The 23,529-nt window shown below is 36.6% G+C and overlaps 1 protein-coding gene across 8 annotated transcripts in view; it reads right to left on the bottom strand.

Annotated features, from left to right (window-relative positions):
- Positions 1–23,529, bottom strand: part of ATP10B (ATPase phospholipid transporting 10B (putative)) — a 313,614-nt gene that overhangs the window by 226,914 nt on the left and 63,171 nt on the right. For 4 of the 8 annotated variants that reach the window (XM_049109180.1, XM_035715175.2, XM_049109178.1 and 1 more), the window contains one exon: positions 22,674–22,722. The exons of 3 other annotated variants lie outside the window; for them this stretch is intronic. The gene's annotated coding sequence lies outside the window, so the exon portion shown is untranslated. Of the gene's footprint in view, positions 1–14,648; positions 14,900–22,673; positions 22,723–23,529 lie in introns of those variants that run through there. One more of the 8 variants, XM_025434313.3, reaches the window with a different exon arrangement.

Here is a 23,529-nt window from a genome sequence, read left to right as displayed (position 1 = left end):
ACTGGGAGCCACAGAGAACAAACAAAGTGGCATGAATGTCTCTCACAAAGATTTGAGAAACAACCAGAAACACTGGTTTGGCTGACTGCTAATTCTTTCCTATAGGATGCTGCTCTGTCAAGATTGGGAGAGGTGGCTATTTTATCTAATGCGCAGAAACATTAAATGTGTAAACTGTCCTGGGTAGCTTCAATGTGGATGGAATTGGAGGATATTATGCTGAGTGAAATAAGTCAATCAGAGAAGGACAAACATTATATGGTCTCATTCATTTGGGGAATACAAAAAATAGTGAAAGGGAATAAAGGGGAAAGGAGAGAAAATGAGTGGGAAAGATCAGAGAGGGTGACAGAACATGAGAGACTCCTAACTCTGGGACACGAACAAGGGGTGGTGGAAAGGGAGGTGGGCAGGGGGTTGGAGTGACCGGGGTGATGGGCACTGAGCGGGGTACTTGACGGGATGAGAACTGGGTGTTATGCTATATGTTGGCAAATTGAACTCCAATAAAAAGAAATTTAAAAAAAAAGAAAAGAAAAAAAGAAAAAAAAAGAAAAATAATGTGCAGAAACAACACAGAGTCAAGAAAAATGAAGAAACAGAGGCATATGTTCCAAACAAACCAAAAAAGCAAGGTAAAACTCCAAAAAGAGATTTTTTTAAAAAAAGATTTTATTTATTTATTCATGAGACACACAGAGAGAGAGGCACAGACACAGGCAGAGGCATAGGGAGAAGCAGGCTCCATGCAGGGAGCCCGACGTGGGACTTGATCCTGGGTCTCCAGGGTCACGCCCTGGACCAAAGGCAGACGCTAAACGGCTGAGCCACCGGGGCTGCCCAAGAAACAGATTTTAATAAAATGGAGAAAAGTGATTTACCTGATAAAAGAGTTTAAAATAATGATCATAAAGATGTTCACTGAGGTCAGGAAACAATGCATGAAAAAAGTGAGAATTTCAACAAAGAAATAGAAAATATAAGAGAGAACTAAATTAAATCACAGAAATAACATAACTGAAAAATACAAGATACGAGTTCGATAGCAGAACAGAATTAGCTAATTCAAGAACAGGGCAGTGTACTTCATCTGATCAGAGCAGCAAAAAGAAAAATGAATAAAGAGTGCAGGTAACAAAGGGACTATAGGAAATCATTAAACAGGCCAATGTAGACATTATAGGGGGTCCCAGAAGGAAAAGAAATAGAGGAGGGCAGAAAGCTTATTAAAAAAAATAATGGCTGAAAATTTCCCTAACTTGGGTAAAGAAACAGATACTCAAATATAGGAAGTTCATAGAGTTCCAAATAAGATGAATATAAAGAAACTCACAATAAGACACATTATAATTAAGTCGTCCGAAGTTTGAGAAGCTTAAAGGCAACAAGATAGAAAAAATGCTAACCAAAAATACTTTACCTGGAACTTTTCCTTCATAATGAAAGGAGAGAGAAAGAGTTTTCCAGATAAGCAAAAGCTGACAGAGTTCATCACCACTAGAATGGTGTTACAAGATTGTTAAATGAACTTTTTCAAGCTGAAATAAAAGGATGCTAACTAGTAACAAGAAAATAAAAGTATAAATTTCACTGGTAAAGGTAAACATATAGTTGAATCCAGAATACTACGGTGTTGTAATAGTGGTGGGTAAATCACTCATAATTTTAGTATGAAGGTTAAAGGAGAAAAAGTTTTAAAAATAACTACTTGTTAATGAGCACACAAGGTAAAAAGATGTGTGTTCACATCTGAAGTGAATTGTCACTTCAGAAACAAAATATATAGGTAGAGTATACTTGTAGAGCTTTAGTACACATTTGAAGTTAAGTTGTTATCAGCTTAAAATAGACTATTATATTTTATGAAAGCCTCTTGGTAATCACAAAGCAAAAACCTATAGTGGATAAACAAACGAGAAGGAAGATAAAGGAATCTAAGTATACTATTACAGGAAATTATCAAGTATTGAAGGAGAGAGTTGAAGAAGAAAAGAATTACAGAAAATGCCAGAAAGAATTAACAAAACATTAAGTCCATACTTAACAATTACTTTAAAACTAAATGGACTAAGGGGCCCCTGAGTGGCTGAGCTGGTTGAGCATCTGAGTCTTGATTTTGGCTCAAGTCATGATCTCAGGGTCATGAGATGGAGCACTGAATTGGGCGTGGAGCCTGTTTAAGAGTCTTTCTCTCCCTCTGCCCCTCTCTCTGCCCCTGTTGGCATATGCTCTCCCTGCCCCCTCCCAAAAGTAAATAAATAAAAGGAAAAAAAGTGAATAGATAAATCTACAATCAAAAGAAAATGGCTGAATAGGTTTAAAAAAAATCAAAATCCATTTATATGCTGCCTATAAGAGCCTCACATCTGTTTAAGGATGCACACAGATTGAAAGTGAAGGAACAGAAAAAGATACTGAATGAAATGGAAACAAAAAGCAAGCAGGAGTATCTATACTTATATCAGACAAAATCGACTTTGGCCATAGACTATAAAAGACAAAGACAATTGTTAAATAATAATAAGAGCTAAATTTTGAAAAGATAAGCAAAAGTTAAACCTTTTATTTTACCAAGGGAAAAAAAAAGGACTCAAGTTAAAAAAAATGATACAGGAGACATTACAACTGATGTCACATAATACCAATGATGATAAGAAACTACCATGGAAAATTACACAATTGTCAACAAACTGGACAACCTAGAAGAAATAAATTTCTAGAAACATAACCTACCAAGACTGAAATCTGAAGAAGTAGAAAATCTGAATAGATTGTTTATGCATGAGGAAATTGAGTCACTAATGAAAATAAACAAGCAAAACAAGCAAGCTACCAACAAACAAAAGCCCAGGATCAGATGGCTTTATTGGTGAAATCTTCCAAACACTTAGATAATTAATAGTATTCCTTCTCAAAGTCTCCAAAAATTTAAGAGAAGGGAATTCTTTCAAACTCATTTTACAAGGTCAACATTACTCTGATCCTCAAACCAGGCAAGAACACCACAAGAAAATTACAAGGCAATATCCCTGATGAACTTAGATGCAAATATTGTCAAAAAATATTAGCAAACTAAATTCGACAGTCCATCAAAAGGGTCATACACTGGTGGAGGAGTTACGATGGCCAAGGAGTAGGGTCCTCCTGGACCCTAAACTTGTCTTATCCCTCAAGCACAGCTAGATAGTCATCAAATTATTCTGAACACTCAAGAAGTCAATCAGAGGTCTAAGAGAATAAAATCTGCAAGCTTATAAGGAGAAAAGTGACCACCTTTTGGAAGGTAGGGAGTGCAGAAGTTCACTTGGGGGAGATATAGCTGGGGATGTGGTGGCAGGGAGGCAGCCTTGCTTATGGAGGCTACCACAAAGTATTAAAAGCAGTGGAGCACAAAATCTGAACTTTTAAGTTCACTACTGTGGGGGACTTGCCCGGATTACAGGTGCTGAGGTGGTGAAGAGGGGCAGAGTGACAGTAGTGACAGAGTGGTGTGGTCTGAGGATCCCCTCTGGGTTGCAGGAAGAACTGGTGGTGCCAAGGTGCTGTGCTCTTCCCAGACTCAAAAGCTGGGAAGCCGGTAGAGAGCAGGGGTCTTGGTGTCAGCTTTCTGCCATAAACCTGCAAACTGCCCTGTGGTAGTGCAACCACTTCCCTGCGATGGGTGGCAGGCATGGTGAGACTTTCTCCAGAGGAACAGTGTATGTAGGTCCCTGCAACCAGGGCTCCTGAAATTTGGAGTTTTGAAACTCAGCCACATGCCTGAAATGATAAATCTTGGACGCACGCAGGGTGAAGGCAGGGGAAACCGAGAGTGATTGCTTTTCTGTGAGGGCTCACTGAAGACTAGGGGTCTTAAACTTTCAGCTCTGAGGCTAGAGAGCAGGGTACAGCCATTTTTATCCAGCCCATCAGTGCTGAAAGCCTTGGGGGTGGGGGTGGGGGGCGGAGGGGCAGGAAAACAGTGCCACCTAGTGGAGGCCAGAGCTACCCAGTACACTTAGCTCCACCCTCTTGCACCTTGGAGAAGCATTTCCACTTTTTCCACTGAAGCAAGTCAGCCTGATAATCAGTGCAGCAGCCCCCTGTCCCACAGACAATCAGCACAACTAGCTTGCATAGAGTGCTGCAAAGCTTCAGCTCTAAGGGAGATAGGATTGAGCTTCCTTTTTCACTTTTATTCTTTATTTCTTTCATTTTTATTATTTTTTCATTAGTTTTCTTATATTTTCCAATTCCTCATTAATCTTTAAATTTATATATATACTTTTCATATATTTTTGTCTACTTTTATTTATTCATTTATTTTTGAGAGAGATATAGAGACTTTTTAAAGATTTTATTTATTTATTTATTTATTTATTTATTTATTTATTTATTATTTATTTATTTGACAGAGTGTGCCAGAGCCCTGCAGGGGGAACAGCACAGGGAGAGAGAGAGAAGCAGGCTCCCTGCTGAGCAGGGAGTCCAATGTGAGATTCAATCCCAGGACCCTGAGATCATGACCTGAACTGAAGGAATATGCTTAACCAACTGAGCCACTCAAGAGCCCCAAGGGAGATTAGATTCTTTTAACAAGCAGACCAAAACACATCTAGGATCTAGTTTTTTTTTTTTTTTTAATGTTTTTTTTTCTTGTTTTTGTTTTCTGTCTTTTTGTTTTGTTTTGTTTTGTTTTTGTTGTTCTTTTTTTCTCTTTCTTCTTCTTTTCTGGACAAAACAATGATGAGATGGAGGAATTCATCCCAAAACAAAGAACCTGAGGTAGACCTCATAGGGACTTAATCAGTAAAGAAATAAGTAAGATGTCTGAACTAGAATTTAAATCAATGATTATAAGGATACTAGTTGGGATTCAAAAAAAGGATAGAAGACACTAGAGAATACCTTCCTAGAGAAATAAAAGAACTAAAATATAGTCAGACTGAAATTAAAAATGCTATAACCAAGATGCAAACACAAACGAAGGCCCTAAAAATGAGGATGGACGAAGCAGAGGAGTGAATCAGTGATACAGAAGAGAAAATTATGGAAAACAATGAAGCCAAAAAGAAGAGGTAAAGAAAGGTAATGGATCACTAAGCTAGACTCAGAGAACTCAGGGATTTATTTTCATAATTATTATATTTATTGCAGTGATGCTGTGGTCAGTGATATTCAATGTTACTGTTGTAATAGTTTTAGGGTGCCATGAAGCATTCCATATAGATGGTGAACTTGACAGATAAATGTGTGTGTTCTGACTCGTCCACTAACCAACAGCTCCTCCATTTCTCTCCCTCTCCTTGGGCCTCACTTTCTTCCCTGAGACACAACAATATTGAAATTAGGCCAGTTAATAGCTCTACAATGGCCTCTAAGTGTTCAAGTGAAAGGCAGAGTCAACATGTCTCTCACTTTAAATTAAAAGCTAAAGATAATTAAGCTTAGTGAAGAAGGCATATTGAAAACTGATACAGGCCTTAATCAGGCCTCTTGCACCAAACAGGCAAGTTGTGAGAGCAAAGAAAACATTCTTGAAAGAAATTAAAAATGTTACTCCTGTGAACACACAAATGGTAATGAAGCGCAATAGCCTTATTGCTGAGATAGAAGATCAAATCAGCCACAACATTCCCTTAAGTCAAAGCGTAATCCAGAGTAAGGCCCTAACTCACTTCATTTTATGAATGCTGAGAGAGGTGAGGAACCTGCAGAAGTCTGAAGCTAGCAGAGGCTAGTTCATGACATTCAAGGGAAGAAGGCATCTCTATTATATAAAAGTCAAGGTGAAGTGCTTGAAGGTGAAGCAAGTGTTGATTTGAAGCTGCAGCAAGTTATCTAGTAGACTTATCTAAGATAATTAATGAAAGTGGCTACACTAAACAGATTTCAATGTAGACAGAAGAGTCTTCTGTTGGAAAAAGATACCATTTAGGACTTCATACCTAGAAAGGAGAAGTCAATGGCTTTAAAGCTTCAAAGGGATAGATTGATTGTCTTCTTAGGACTAATGTGGTTGGTGACTTTAAGTTCTTAGGGCCCTTAAGAATTATGCTAGATCTACTTTGCCTGTGCTCTATAAATGGAACAACAAAGTCTGCATGACAGTTCTCTTTACAACATGGTTTACTGAACATTTTAAGCCTTTTGTTGAGATCTACTGCTCAGGAAAAAAGAGATTCCTTTCAAAATATTGCTGCTCACTGAAATGTACCTGGTCACCCAAGAGCTCTGATGGAAATGTTCAAGATGAATGTTGTTTTCATGCTTGCTAATACAACGTCCATTCTGCAGCTCACAAATCAAGGAGTAATGTTGACTTTCAAGTCCTAATACTTGAGAAATACATAAAACCTGTAGCTGCCATATGTAATAATTCCTCTGATGGATCTGGCTACAGTGTATTGAAAACCCTCTGGAAAGGAACCATACCCTCTTAGGTGTCATTAAGAACATTCATGATACATGAGAAGAGGTCAAAATACCAACATGAACAGGAGTTTGGAAGAAGTTAATTCCAATCCTCATGGAGGATTTTGAGTTCAAGACTTCAGTGGAAGAAGTAAGTGCAGATATTGTAGAAATAACAAGAGAACTAGAATTAAAAGTATAGCCTGAAGATGGGGCTGAATTGCTGCAATCTCTTGATAAAAGTTGAATGGGTGAGTAGATGCTTCTTGTAGATGAGCAAAGAAAGTGCCTTTTTTTTTTTGAAAGATTTTTTATTTATTTGACACAGAGAGAGAGAGAGAGCACAAGCAGAGGTAGTGGCAGGCAGATGGAGAGAGAGAAGCTGACTCTCCGCAGAGCTGGGAACCTGATGTGGGGCTCCATCCCAGGACCCCGGGATCATTACCTGAGCCAAAGGCATACACTCAACCAACAGAGCCACCCCGGTGCCCCAAGAAAGTGGTTTTTTGAAATGGAATCTGGAAAGAATTTCTACTGTGGGTAAAATGCTATTGAACAAAAATACATGCTACTGAGAAATTGCTTGTGAAAAGTAGTCAATGGATGTGTCAAGTGTGTTTTCTTATTTTAAGAAAAATGCCATAGCCACCCCACCCTTCAGCAACCACCACCCTAATCAGTCAGTAGCCATCAACATTGAGGCAACACCCTCCACCAGCAGAAAGATTATATATGACTAGATGAAAGCTCAGATGATGGTTTGCATTTTTTTAGCAATAAAATATTTTTACATAAAGGTATGTAGCTTTTTTTGACATATTATTGCACACTTAATAGATTACTGTATAGTGTATACATTAATTTTATATGTACTGGGAAACAAATGGAAATGGATTTCATAGAGCAAAATTTTCCAATTTTTCTTAGGTTCCTTAGTGTTTCAGGAATTTTTACATAATGTTGTCATACCAAAGGAAATACCTAACAGTTTTGATTATTAAGTAGTTAGCTCCCAGCAACTTAATAAATATTTATGTTCTAACAACTTAGAAGCTATGCTTAAAAAATACACAACAATTAAAAGAAAAAACCTAATATTTTTATTTCATTTTTAAATAACCACAATAACCTACTAATGGGATGTATGTGCCTGCTGGGCACTGCATAGATTCTGAAATTTTAGAATCAGATTAGATACTGCCACCCTCATTTTTTGTTCCATATAGATTTTTGCATGTATTTACTTTTAATCACAGCTTCCCTTAACATTTCCAAAACTATGACACACAAAAAGAAACATGGCCCAATTTAATGTTGAAATTGTGAACTACCACAAACTATTACTTTGTCCAGTTTCTGACATATTGAGTCAGAAATTAAAAATATCTGGCAGTGTCCTGCTTTGGCACCTAGTTTAGGAACCATGATTTTTGAAATCACATTGAAAAAAAGAGACACAAGGGAATCCATTGGTGTGATTCCATTTTCATAGTATTTAAAAAGCACGTATATATATATATATATATATTTTTTTTTTTCATCTTTAAGGAGAAAAAACAGGCCAGGAATTCAGCAACATTACTAAGTAAAAAACTCAGCATCCAGGCCCCTGAATTTTCTATCTAGGTCTTATGGTTAGAGCTCCCTTTTAAATCTGTGTGTGGGGAGATAAGGATCTCAGCATAATTTTAGAACTAGAAGAGACCTTAGTGATCATGTAGTCTGCATTCCTCGTTCTACCAAGGAAGAGCTATAAGCCAGAGACAAAGGAATGTCTAAGTTCACATAGTGGTTAAGTGGCAGATACTGGCCTTGACCCCATGTCTGTAATTTTCATTCTACTTTTCCTATCTTCTATGTTTACTAGGTTGTCTCTGCATCCTTCTAGTACTCCATTAGAACCACTGCCCCTCATCGAAATTTCTGCCCATGGACAATATTCAGTAAATGTCATTATGGGACTGAACAATGATGGATTGTCCTCTCAGACACAGTAGCCAGCAGAGATCACCATTGCAGGGTTCTGACAGCCTAACCCAGGCCTAAAAATGGTCTTTTATTTATTATTTATTATTTTAAAATTTAATTTATTTCTAAAGTAGTCTTTTTTTAAAGTAGTCTTTTAAAGTAAGCTTTACTAGTTTTTTTTTTTTTCTCTCATTATGAAAGCAACATGCTCGTTATAGCAGATGTGGGAAATATTTAAAAGTAGAAAAATATAATCATTGTTTTACACCCCAAGAAAAACTCTTATTAATACACTGAGAGTTCTCTAGCTTTCCCCCATGAATAGCTTATATACATAGTTTAATCTACCATATTACAAATATAATTAGGGTTCCTACTTTACTATGTAACTTTATTTTTATTTTTCACTCATGTCTCCCCCTCACCTTTGCCCCCATGGCAACCATCCATCTGCTATCTGTATCTAGGACTTTGTTTTGGTTTCATATATGAGTAGTCATATGATATTTGCCTTTCTCTGACTTGTTTCACTAAGGATAATGCCTGTGAGATCCACCCATGTTGTTACAAATGGCAAGATTTCATTTTTGATGACTAAATAATATTCAATTATATATATATGTATATATAATATATACACAAAATTGTATACAATTGTATACAATATACGCAATGTGCATACACACACACACACACACACACACACAATTTCCGTATCCATTCATCCATCAATGGATGCTTAGTTTTTTTTCTTCTTTCATATTTTGGCTTTTGTAAATAATGCTACAATGACCATGGAGGTGCATATGTCTTTCCAACATAGTGTTTTATTTTCTTGGGCTAAATACTCAGAATTGGAATTGCTACATCATATAATAATTCTATTTTAATTTTTGAGGAACCTCCATACTCTCTTCTATAGTGGCTTCACCCATTTACATTCCCACCAACTGCATGAGGGTTCTCTTTTCTCCACATCCTTGTCAAAACTTGTTATTTCTTGTCTTTTTGATGAATGTCACTCTAAATAGGTACAAGGTACTATCTATCTCACTCTGGCTGTGATTTGCATTTTTCTGATGATTAATGATGTGGAGCATCTTTTCATATACTGTTATCCATCTGTATGCCTTTGGATAAACTACTATTTAGATCTTCTGTATATTTTAAAATCAGAATGTTTCTTGCTATTGAGTTGTATGAGGTCTTTTTTTTTTATGAGGTCTTTATGTAGTTCTTAGCCCCTTACAGATATATGATGTACAATTATTTTCTTACATTCAGCAGGTTGCTTTCTAATTTTGTTGATTGTTTCCTTTGCTGTGCAGAAGCTTTTAGTTTGATGTAGTTTTGTTTATTTTTGCTATTGTTTACTTTTGTTTTTGATGTCAGGTTTTAAAAAAATATTGCCAAGATCTGTATCAAAGAGCTTAATTTGCCTCTTTTCTTCTTTCTAATCCCTTTTTGAGCTAATTTTTGTGAGTGCTAAAATAGTAGACAAGTTTTATTTTGCTTGTGGCTCTCAAGTTTTTCCAACATCACTTATTGAAGAGATTGTCTTTTCCTCGTTGTATATTGTCTTTATCATAAATTGATCAGATATGCATGGGCTTATTTCTGGACTCTTTATTCTGCCCCACTGATCTATGTATTTTTATACCAATGCCATACTGTTTTAATTACTCTAGCTTTGTAATATAATTTGAAATCATGAAGCATGATTTCTTTATATTAATGAGTTTCAAAGATAAAATCAGTATCATTGCTACCATTATTAGCAATAACAACTGCAGTTACTATAAATCCATATTCAATGTTTATAAGGTAGACCACATAAAATTGCTATTTTTATATGTAAAAAAATGGTAAAGTATCCATGATTTCACATGGCTCAACTCATTTAAAATGTTAGTGAGTAAGGGACAGGCAAGGCTAGGTAGGGAGAGATAGATAAGGGGCCATGGAATCAGACTCACGAAATACCGAAAACGCTGAGATATGAGGAAACTAGACATAAGGGAATAGATCAGACCAGATGTTAGGGAGTGTTTTTCTTTGGTGGCTACAATGTAATCACAGAAAGTGACCAAACCTCAAAGAATTAAGTCATTAATTCTTACTCAAACCAAGACAGCACAAGAATCAAGGCCACAAGCTTCCCAGTCAGTTATCAATAAAAGACTGCCACTAAAAGCCCTCAGTGGCAACCCTGTCAGGACACCCCTCACTCCTGAGAGCTTTTCCTATATCCTTGCTTAATAAAACTCTATTGCTCTACTCACTCTCCTTTGTCTGTGAGATTTATTCTTCAACTCCCTAAGATAAGAACCTAGCTCTCTTGCTTCACTAGGAACAATATCAAGTGTTTTTAAAGCCTTAAAGAAGAGACAACTGGAGCCAGACTACATAATGTCTAATGAATTAAGTTTTCTCTGGGGTCTGTTCTCACATCCATAACCTGGAACTAATAGCCTAGGCTCAGATTTATGAGGCTTAAATGATCCTAGCCCTTAGAATGACACCTGGCAGGTAGTAAGTGCTCAATGACTATTAGGTGTTCTAATTATTTCCAACATTAATTCTCAGAACAGTCTTGTGACATAGAAACATTTTATTCTCAGTTTATGGATGTGGAGACCAGAGCTCAAAGAGATAGTGAGATAATAACTTGAACCTTTGTCTGTCTGACTTCAAGCACACTCCCTGTACCTTACATAGTAATTTTTAATTAAGTGACAGCTGAATTGAGTCAAATAGTCCCAATGTGATATTTCATCAGAATCACCAATATTGGAGAACATCTATTTTCTGGGACTCTTTAATGGTCAGTTATGTAAAAGACAGTGCAAGCTATTTTACATTCTGATTGAGAGAAACTAAATTAAGCACATTTTTGTATTGTTTTTAGGTCTGATTAATGAAAAAGCTGTAAGCTGATGGTGACCACGTCTGATTTCATAACATTTCCAGCTTGTGGTATGCCCTTAAGTATTTCTTTCACCTGCCAAAGGATCCCCAAACTCCAGCAGCACCATCCTCTGGAATGCTGAGAAGGGAAAACTCTGTGTGGCACCTGATAACTAGAACCTGTGCTGTTAAACTTGGTCAGCGTTTTGTACAAGACCAAAGAAACATTGTTGACTCTTTCTCCTTAAACAGAATACACAGTCAAGAAATTCCCTTGAGGAGCAACAAGATCTGATTGAATTTTTCAGAATTTTCTATTATTCTATCAAGTTCACTTGACAGCAAAGGACAAACTGCCTTTCAAATGCAATAAATGAATGCATCAGCAATTCAGAAGGAAAAAACGTGAGTTATTAAGTAGGAACAAGTCTCTCTGAATATATTTACACCAACTCACAGAAACCACTGTCCTCAGAAAGCTCTGTGACAATCTATTTTCTAGTCTCACTATTGCTTTAAGTTTAACGGACAAAAATAAAATACAATGAAATTACCTCTGAGCTCTGAAATGTTTATCAGCTCACATATTCCTCATGGCTTGATTTTTATTTTTCCAATGCAGCTCATTCACTTTCAGTATTATTCCAAGCACTGAAAGTTTATATCCGGGGAATATAGCTACTTATGCCTATTTCATGTTTGTATAAAAGTAAGGAAGACAGATTTTACTATATACATTTATTTACATATACACACAACATATATGTGTATATATGCTTATATACACATACATACAATATATATGTGTATAATATATTTATATATTAGTTAAGAGGTAGAAGGGGCTTTTGAGATCATCACGTCTCCTTTTGTTACAAGTGAGGTCTCAGAAGCCCCCCAAATTATGGTATCCTGAAGGCCACATAGCAAACTGGGTCCTAAATAAGGCTTTAGAGAATAAGGATGTGGCAAGTACCTACCATATTATGAGAATTATAGCCAGTATTTCTCATACATAAATGCTTATACCACTTCTATGATGTTAGTATCATCATTCTCATTTGATAATGAGAAAATTGAGGCTAGGAAAAGTAGTACAGCCTATAAATGCCACAAATGGAATTGAAGTATTGATGAGATATAGTAGATTCTTTCTACTATGTCAGCATTTCTCTGAATGCATTCACTCCTGCATCACTGATTTTTGCCATATCCATACACTAATATTGGTGGCAGCAGCCCAAGATCATTGATACCAAAAGCAGAAAATGAGATTCTCCTTCTTTCCTCCAGATGTTAAAGAACATTTTAAAGATGTAAAAGAACATTTACAATGTTAACATTGTAAAAAGTTAACATTCTTTCATATGGTTCCAATTAATAGCAATAATTAATAATTGCTAAGAGCCTTTGTAAGCCAATCATCTGTGTACCAGGTGATTGCACAGAAACACACACTTTCTGCTTCAATGTGAGGATGTGAAAATTTAGGTAACTTATCTGGGATCACATAGTTACTAAACAGAAGATCAGAAATTCAATTCCAAGTTCAATTCCAATGCCTATTTTTTAATTTTTTCTAAGCGACATGACTGCTATTGTCACTACTCAATTAATCTCTTAATAGAAGCCTATTTTATAGGGACTTAAAGGATAGGAAGGAAAAAATATTCCACAAGCTTGACATTTTTAGAAGGAAATTTTAAAATGATGTCACTAGAACAGGGGAAATAAGTGATATTTAATTAGCAATGAAGAGAAAGCTCACTCAGTTCAAATCAGGATTTAAGAATGTCTGGCTAAATTTTACTTTCAGGAGAGTGGGTAAGTAGGTAGAAGGAGTCTCAGAAATCTATACTGTTTTGGTTGAGTCAGAAAGGAGATTTTTATTTCTTCCTGATATGGCAAAGGCCATTTGGAGAATCAGTATAGTAGAAGATGGATTGTGAGCCATGAGCCTTGGACTCTGGTTGTTATTTTGTCTCAGTAACTGAGACTTCATTTCTCTGGGTCCCAGTTTCGCCATCTGTGCACCAGGCAGCTGGGCTAAGCTCCCTTCCTGGCTCTGCCTTTGTGAATGGCAGATTCCTTCAACTGGATTTATTAGCACCATATGCCTCAAAATGATAATGCCCATCTCTCAGTATTAGGAGAATATGGTTTGATTGCAAACTCAGCATGTGGGTTTCAACCTTTAGTCCCTCAAGAACCTATTTATTTACCCATATGTGAGGTTACCCTGCTAGATTCTTAGGGAAATATGTAGTGACAACTGGAAGAGAGATCCTGAACTCTTCAAGGTAGAAGTACAACTGAAATCCATATAGATAGAATTTAAGAAATGAATTATCTGATAAATTTTTAAAAAGTCATTAATGGCAATGAAATGGCAAATTTAGTAGGTGTTATTAGGAGTAGTTATAGTAACATCTAGAAAGAAAACAACATCTGTGATTTGCCTGATTAATGGTTTAACAGAACAGTGCATCTGTTAATGGAATAACACTTCTAGCACTATTGACTATATGTCTGTAAGATCTGGAAACAGAGAAAGGATTATGGCAGAAGAATGGAGTAGGGTGCCAGATTGGCTCTTGGAGATCTAGTTCTTCAGAATTTCAATTCCCCTCTGACTACTGTGACCAGAATTGTGTAGCAATTTAAGAGGACAAATGAATTCCAACAGGTATATGGACTCCTGCAGGCTAAATGAGTAGCTTCTCAGACTGATTTAAAAACTTTACTTTTCACCTGTAGTTGGAGAGGTTTTACCCCATGTCACAGTAGGATTATACTAAAGGTGCTCATCACAGACCTGCCTGTATGCATGGGGCTTTTTCTGGAGTGAGACGTGAACTCGGAATAAAAATAGTTTTCCTTAAACTTCAGTTTTTTTTCCTTTGAACTCAAAGGAGAGCCCAAATTTCCACCTATCACTGAAAACCACCACAATGTGCCAGCTTTGGAGTTTATAAAAATGAAATTAGGAAGGCATGTAATAATCTCACTCTCTTCTTCAAAGCTGTAATTTCTTTCTGCTTTGAGAACAAGACACTAACTCCATCTACTTCCTCAGGCTGCACTGGATGAATGCAAGATATATTATTTATTGTAAAACATATACAGGTACATTTAGGCAGCAAACTCGTGCATAAAGAAGTAGTATTTACCATCAGCTTATCCTAATGAAAAAAAAAAAAAAAAGCAACATTCTGTTACTAAAAGGATGTGGATCTCTACCCAGTGAGCCAAATGACATTTCAAATGCAGTGTGAAGAAAAGTAGGTATATCCTGGGCCTAATTCAAAATTTAGGATTAGTGATCATAGGAGGTAATCATTACCCTATTGTATGGGAAGTGTCGGGTTGCTTTTACTTACCCCAACAAAGCTGACGTCCCTTCTGAGCAGGCTCCATCAGAAGCTATGGAAAACAGGACTCAAAAGTGGTGCTATTTCTCTTGAACAGCTTGGCTAAAATATTCATCTTTTGTATAGCATTTTTCATTTCTCTGATTATATCTGATAGTGTCAAGGCATTAAGCTAACACTGTCTTGGAAACACAGAGAAGAAGATGGCCTGGCAAGAAACGACTGTGGCCCATAAAGGAAATGGGAAAAATAAGCCGCCTCACTAGGGCCACAAGAGAAAGAGAAGAATAGCAGGACTGTTAGTGTGGGCCCCAGTCCCAGAACAGTGAAAGCAGTGTTCTTGGCTTGGCTGCACATTTACACAGCACCATCACTGTTAGACATGAGTCTTGCATAAATTTCTACTTTCTACAAATCAATGAACCAGCAATATCAAAATTCATATGTGATTTTATTCTCTATACCTGATACAAAAATGACTTTGTCCATTTACCTTTTGCAATACCTGTAACCAAGTGTGAGACAATTATAACCTTGTAGTTCTCCTTGGGGGCCCAGAACACAATTCAGTTGCTTGGTTTCAAGGGCCCTTAAAGAGAGAAAAGACCCTCTGCAGTGACTTTTATACACGTGCTGGTGATGAATTTGCCCACAAAGCCTCCAAAGTCTCATTTTGCAGCAGTCGTAGTTCTTATTGATTACTGTTTGATTATACAAAATAAGGGAAGTGGGACCAATATATTATACTTATGGATTATGTGAATGCTTCAGACATACAGAAAACCAGACTTATTTATGGGCTTATGAAGAGTGCTGATTCATACCCTAAAGGAAATTTTCATGTATAATCTTTTTACTGAGTTGTCTGTAATTCTGCTAATTGGAGTAAATGTCATGAACCATTTGCCATATTGATGGATAGTTATTGGTGAGTCCATAAATAAAAGAAGATGGAATAAGCAACCAGCCTATTCTGAGGGTAGCAAAAGAGGAATATTACCAAGCTTGGGAATAAAAAGAGGTGGGAAAAAATGAACATAATGTCTAACTTCATGAAAATCTTTCCAAAGGATCTTGGTTGGTTGCTAGGGTAATTGTGAACTTATGTGTACTGTTGGATCCTATCAGACTACTAAGAAGAAATGTGGGCATAAAAACATGTTAGAAGGGATGAAACACCCACACATCTAAAATTGGAATAGCTGTAAGATATGTTAGGGATTTTTAAGAACATGAAATTTGCCTAACACTTTAGATAGTCTAGAACTTTTTTTTTAAAGGCACTTGGCATTCCATAGTTCTCCATCTGCTAAAGGGAAAAGTGCTTTGCAAGTCCTGTTCCTTTCCTTTCTTTTCTCAGTGTCTCATGGTTTCTCAGTACAAGTGTGACCTAGAATCACAGATTTCATTAATCACAAAATGTTAGCACCAGAAGGTAATCAGAAGTCATTTAGTGCTGCTTCCCTGTGCTGTAGGTGATGACATTGAAGCTTAGAACAGTTAAATCTGTTCAAGGCCACATAGGAAATTAGTTGCAGGCACAGGACTACAAACCACATCTCCTTACTTCCACAACCTGTACTCTTTCCCCTTATCACTTCCCCAACCAGAGAGAGAAAGAGAGAGAGAGGCACATTCAATTTTGGGACAGATGAGTCATGCTGACCAATAAATAGTCCTCAAAACTCAAACTTTCCAAGCTGCTTAGTAATTGTAAATATTAATAGGCATGTGGCAAGTTATTTATTCATGAAGTTTGAAATAACTACTACTGATTAGCCAATTAGAACTCTAATAACAATTAACAGATAAGAAATTCTGTGTTCAGTTTTTGTTAGAGAGGAAATGTTTTTCTGGCTGTTAGAATTCTCTAAGTCATGTTAAAGGATTATGCACCATAGACCTTCATGTAATTCCCCTTTTCAGTAGTCAACTTCTCTTCGTTTATGTGAATTTATCACTTTGTGTATATTTGCATTTCTCATTGACTGCATCATGCTTTTTGTTATGAATTTTAGACAGTTTGTCATTTTAGCCTTTATATTCTTGTTGCCCAAACTTGCCAATTAAAGAAGTAATCATTGATAGAGGCTTTTTGTCCCATCACACATGCAGTACCAGAAATGAACATATGACTAGAATGAAATTTATAAACTCAAGACCAATTATTTACTACAAGCTATAAAAATTTTACTAGTAGTAACTATTATAACTATTATTGACCAACATGTGCTAAGCACTATACTAAGCACTCTACCCAATTACCATTTAATTCCCCAGAAATCTTAGTAAATTGGCCTAACTATTCAAATGGAAAAAAAAAAAAACTGGGTTAAAAGGGCACTTGGGTGGCTCAGTTCATTAAGCATCTGACTCCTGATTTTTGACTCAGGTTGTGAATTTCAGGGGAGTGAGATTGAGCCCTATGTTGGACTCCATGTTCAACGTGGTGTTCGCTTGATATTCCCTCTCTGACTCTCCCTCTGCCTCTCCTCCTGCTCACTCTTTCTCTCTCTCTCTAGAAAAATAAAATCTTTAAAAACAAACAAACAAAAAACCAAACAGGGTTATCAAATTCTTCAAACCAACTGAAATAGAAAAAATTGTAAAATCTTATGGTCAGTGATAAATTAAGACAGATAAGCATTGACTTTAGTTATAAGAAAGGCAAATATCTAGATTAATTTTTATTGAACAAACAAAAAATGTTTTATGTATTTGGAATGGAAAGTAACTTGAAGCATTTAGTTGGTTAACCAGATGCGAACACTGGTATAGGATTAATGAGTAAGAGTTGGAAGAAGTATTTAGCAAGCAATAAAAACAGAGGAGGAGTTGGTAACATGAGAAATTAGACATAAAATTAGTTCCTTTAGGACTGAGAAAAAGTGATGGACAGCAATGTAGTTGTCCAGGGCATCAAACATCTTTTGATGTTTACATAAAATGTAGCATGATGAAACATATTTCATTAACCAGAACTCATCTTAGAAAGAATATAGTGTAAGCAGCTTGAGAAGAGATGAGAGGTCCCCAAGGGGCATGCAGGAAAACCTCTAGATCAGTGGTTCTCAACACCGGCCGATGTTGCCCCTTGGAGGCATTTGGCAATATCTGGAAACAGCGTTGTCAAATTGGGTTGGAGGTGCTCCTGGCCTTTAGTGGGTAGAGCCCAGGGATGCTGCTAAACATCCTACAGGGATAGCCTTCTACAACAAAGAATTATCTGGCCCAAAATGTCAGTTGCGCTGAGGTTGAGAAATCCTGGCTTAGAGGTTTCCTGAAATCTCAAAGCGATACATTAAGTAAATAATGGCAGAACTGATTTATTAGTGAACAAATTGAATTTGGTGAGTCTTGTCTACCTCTTCCCCAACATAAGCTTGGTTCTCTTTCTGATGTTGAACAAACCTTTTTTTTTTTTTTAAGATTTTATTTATTTATTCATGAGAGACACAGAGAGTGAGAGAGAGAGGCAGAGACACAGGCAGAGGGAGAAGCAGGCCCCATGCAGGGAGCTTGACACGGGACTACCCCGGGTCTCCAGGATCAGGCCCTGGGCTGAAGGCTGCGCTAAACCGCTGAGCCACCTGGGCCGCCCTGAACAAACTTTTAATGATGAGCAATTTGAAGGAATGTGAAGTCTCAGTAGTCTCAGTCTGGGCCTCCACTGATAAAATTGATTTCTGAAGTAATTTTAGAAAGCAGAGACAAAATAATGATGAGATGACTTTATGTTAAGTAATGATCATGGGGGACAGGGACAGGCTCAGGTGGAAAATAGTAGCGACTACAGACTACCTTAGAAGATGGTGTCTTGTTGGTCCTCTGTCACCAAGTAATTCATGTGATGTTCAGCATTCCCAAAGCAGATGTTACACAATGATAACCGTAGTAGAAATATATTGTTTGGCCTGCACAGACTTGAATTTTATATTAGCTGGCAGCATTTAAGCATTGGGCATTTCTCATCATAATGTAGATTCTTTTTTTGTGGAATAAGGTAAAGAACTGACAACAATAGGCAGACATTCCCATTGCTGAATAATGTCTACCACCCATTTTGGACAGGGCACGAATATCCCCATTCTTCCTATGAATAGCTTCAGTAGGTTACACTACCTGCTACATCCTTGCAGCAATCTTAGTTTGCAACTTCTGTCTTAAAAGATTATATTTATAATCTTTTTACTTCACACTTTAGGGTGACATTATATAATACACTGTTTGGGATAGAATATGCAGCTTTACTTGGATAAATTTTCTTCAAATCAATTTTGCACATTCTTCTGACTTTTTTTTTTCCCAAAAAACATGATTTTGGCTTTTCCATGATTCTCTCCTCTAATTTTTTTGGCTAATCAAGGAAAAGATAAAATGGTGGAGAACAACTTGATTTTTTAAAAAGATTTTGTTTATTTATTCATGACACACACACACACACACACACACGCACACAGAGGCAGAGACACAAGCAGAGGGAGAAGTAGGTTCCTTTCAAGAAGCCCAATGTGGAGGCAGCCTGGGTGGCTCAGCTGTTTAGTGCCTGCACCAGGGCGTGATCCTGGTGACCCGGGATAGAGTCCCATGTCGGGCTCCCCACATGGAGCCTGCTTCTCCCTCTTCTTGTGTCTCTGCCTCTCTCTCTCTCTCTCTCTGTCTCTCATGAATAAATAAATAAAATCTTAAAAAAAAAAAAAAAAAAGAAGCCCGATGTGGGACTAGATCCTGAATCCTGGAATCATGCCCTGGGCCAGAGGCAGATGCTCAACCGCTGAGTCACCTAAGCACCCCAGAACAACTTGATGTTTACCTATTAGAATAGAAAGTCACTACAAGTCCCTTCCTACCCACTTTGTTAGCTTAGTAATTTTTACTATACAAAACATGAATTTAAAAATGCCCCAAATAAATGTTTTGACCGTAGTGTAAGGAAACTTGGCAGGGATAACTTACTGGGATTTGTAGAAACTTAGTTTTAGAAATATTGAATACTGATGTTGAAGGTGTTTATAGCCAAAATTCAAATAGGTATTTTATAGCATCAGATTAAGTCAGTAGGAGGTCACAAAAGGAGGTTGTGATTCTTTGAATAATAATTTGTTTAAATCAATGCATGAAAAGAAATAGTTTTTACATTCATAAAGTAAGACCAAGTTTTTACACTACTTCATGCTGTGCAAGAGAAGATATTTGCAATGATTTACACCAAATATAAGGACAACTATTGAGGTGTTTGTTTTATTGATATGAGTAAGGTTATATAATCATTCCACTTGCTTAGAATTATGGTTCTAAAACCCTTTAGAATTAGGATTCCTTGATAGTCTTAAAAATTATTTAGAATCCTAATGAATTTTCATTTATGTGTTATATCCATCCATATTTACTGTATTAGAAACCTAAATTAGCAATTAAATAATTTATACATTTCTTTAAAAATATTATATTCATTATGTTAACATACAAATCAATTTTATAAAAAATAACTATATTTTCCAAAAAAATTAGTGATGAATTTTCTAAACTCTTTAAAATACGAATAGAAGACAATTGAATTCTCACATTTGTTTATGCATATAATCTGTCTCATTATGAAGAATAATCTAGCCTCAGACCTAGTTGAAAAGGAAGGTTTGGGGGGACTGTGATGGTTAGTTTTATGTGTCTATTTACTAGGCTACAATCCCTAGTTATTTAATCAAATACTAGTCTAGGTGTTGATAAGATTTTGTAGACATTATTGAAGTCCATAATCAGTTGATTTTACTTTTTATTTTTAAATTTTATTTATTTATGTGTGTGAAAGAGAGAACACAAGTGGGGAGGAGCAGAGGGAGAAGGAGAAACAGGCTCCCCACTGAGCAGGGAGCTTGATGCACCATGGGGCTTGATCCCAGGGCTCCAGGATCAATGACCTGAGCCAAAGGCAGATGCTTAACTGACTGAACTACCCAGATGTCTCATCAGTTGATTTTAAATAGAAAAGCCTAACCTAGATAACCTGGGTAGGCCTGATTTAATCAGTTGACAAGCCTTAGAAATATTGCTATGTGTACTCTGAAGAAGAAATTCCATTTAGAGATTGCAGCTTCAGCTTATGCTTGAGAATTCCAGCTGGCCTGCCTGATGGCTTATCCTATGGATGTCACACTTGCCTTACCAGCCCAACAATCATTGAAGACAATCCCTCACAATAAATCTTCTAAGATGTATTTCCTACTGGTTCAGTTTCTCTGGTTAAACTCTGATACACAGATGCTTTGAGGTCAGTGGTGTAGGATATACTTTATAAAGACTTTCCTGTTATGAATTAGCTTAACATAACAATTCTATGGAGTCAATGAGGCAGAAACCATCACTTCTATCCTCAGAGAGGATATTTATCAGATGGCACTGATCTACCAGTGGCTTTTTGTCTTGATCCTTAAATTCCTGGTTTCTATGCCAGTGCTCTTCATCTTTCAGTATAAGAGCCTTCTATATATTTGGAAATATATTTGCAGATATAGGCGTTCACACTATTTAATATACACATCACTAAGAAATTCCTTACAAAAAGTAGGAAGAACACAAAACCTGTATTTAAGGTATGAGTGAAAGTGATGCAAAGAAAGACAGGGTTTTTGTTTTATGCTTAAGGAGCTTATAATTTACCTAGAAGAAATAAGATTATTCATCCCTGAAAATATAAGATCAGATTTAATAAAGTGATTGGGACTTTGAATCTCTACCAACACTTTTTTTGAGTACTAGGCACTGGATTAGGGCCATTTTCATTCTTTTCAGCTGCTTCTGGTGTGGAATGGATACCTCCCCTCCATATTTGCTGCCCTCTCTAGTCTGCGAGTTTATGGGAGACAGAGATAATGACCAATCAGCAGGTGCATAATACTAACAAGCCATTCATTGAATGACTAAGGAAACTGAGGATGGGTGTGAAATATATGTGAAGAATAAAAATGGAAAAGTTGGGAGCAGTGGGAAACCAAAGAACTGAAAGATGGAATATGATCTTAAGACAATAAAACAAAAATTGAGCTGAAGGAGGTGTGTGTTAAAAAGGAACAAGAGGTTAATTAGGACAAAGTTTCCCTTTTGTGGAAGACTGACCAAGAAGTGTGTGTTTTATTAGGAAGTGGAGGCAGAATGGTATCATGGCTCAGAGTATGAACTTTAGACAGATCTGAGTGGGTAGTTCCTTCATGTACTAGTTATGTGATCTTAGATAAATCATCCAAAACTCTTTACACCTCAGTTTCCACAACTGTGAACTTTCAGTTATTATGAAAAGTAAAGGAGGAAATGTATATGAAGTATACAGTGCCTAGCATAGGGTAAATCCATGAAGTGTTGGCTCTCATAATTACCAATGTTATTACTACTATCATTATTCATTCTAAGGGCAACAAGGAGCCAATAGGAGGTTTTTAATTGGATTGTGATATGGGGACACTTGTTAGTTTGGAAAATACATTTGATGGGACGCCTGGGTGGTTCAGCAGTAGAGTGTCTGCCTTCAGCTCAGGGCCTGATCCTGGGGTACCAGGTTTGAGTCCTGCATTGGGCTCCTTGAGTGGAGCCTGCTTCTCCCTCTGCTTGTGTCTCTGCCTTTCTCTCTCTCTCTGTCATGAATAAATAAATAAAATATTTTTTTTAAAAAAAGAGGAAAATACATTTGATGTTAATTAGAATAAATAATCAAGATAAAATATTAGAGCCAGAGCAATCAGTTAGCAAGTTACCTTAATAGTCCAAGCACAAAAAAGTGACAGGTAAGGGACATGCAAGCCCAGAGCTCCTTCCCTGGATCATCACATACACTATTGATTTGACATTGGTGGTGTATTCTAAATAGGAGTATATATTCTTTATGAATAATTGGCAAATGGGACACCACAAAATTTTGTAAAAGTATTTAAGCACCACGTTTATCAGATTTGGGAGAGAATTTTAGAAACTGAAAGTTGCAACTTTTAGAGACTGTCAAGTGCCCTGACATAGCAATTAGGCTTCCAAATTCTCCTTGCTTACCTGGGAAATTAACTAAATGTCCCCAGAAAACTAATCGCTGAGGAGGCGTCTAGGATTAAAAAAACAAAAACAAAAACAATAAACTGTATAACAAGCACATACATATCTCTGTGTATGTCTAGGATCTTATGAGTAATATGTAGTTGCATTTGAAAAAGAATATCTACAGAACTTATAAATGGTGACTATTCATACACAGTGAAACCCATATGTATTTCAGTATCTGAGGATACTGGAAATAAATTTAATGACCGACAGGTAGTTGTAACAGGAACCAACTAGGAAAAACTAGGAAAACTCACTTGCTTATCTATAGCACTGGTCTTATTTATGTCTATATCCAAGAAGTGATAATGACATCTTTTAAATTTTAAGCAAGCTCACTTGGCCTTATTGTGAGGCTTAATTTTCATTTTAGAACACACACAGAACTGGTACTCTTCCTGAACAGCTTACCACATAGCAGAAGGTCAGTAGGACAGATCTTAGTTTTTTAAAACAGTATATAATATTAATAATCTGCACACAATGAAATCCAAAAGACATGCTGATATCCATAATTAATGCTTTTCATTTAGTTTAGGAAGTAAATGGATAAAGAGTATATAATCTTTGACAGAATTATGATACAGCTGCTAGTTTAAAGTAGAATTTCTAGTCTTAGAGTCAGCACATATATGTTTGTGTTTGGATGTAATAGATGTGAATCTCCTTTCCAAAAGAATTAGAGGTTTTCATTGTGCATTTGTGTGGGAATCATTGGTTGGAATAAGTACTACAGGAATAAAAAGGGGGAAAAAAAAAAGACGTGAAGTAAGAAACACAGCATAATGGCCTTTGTCTATGATTTTCTATC

Source organism: Canis lupus, chromosome 4 (assembly GCF_003254725.2).
Source record: "Canis lupus dingo isolate Sandy chromosome 4, ASM325472v2, whole genome shotgun sequence".
Lineage (NCBI taxonomy): Eukaryota > Metazoa > Chordata > Mammalia > Carnivora > Canidae > Canis > Canis lupus.
This window is presented reverse-complemented; position numbering and strand designations above follow the sequence as displayed.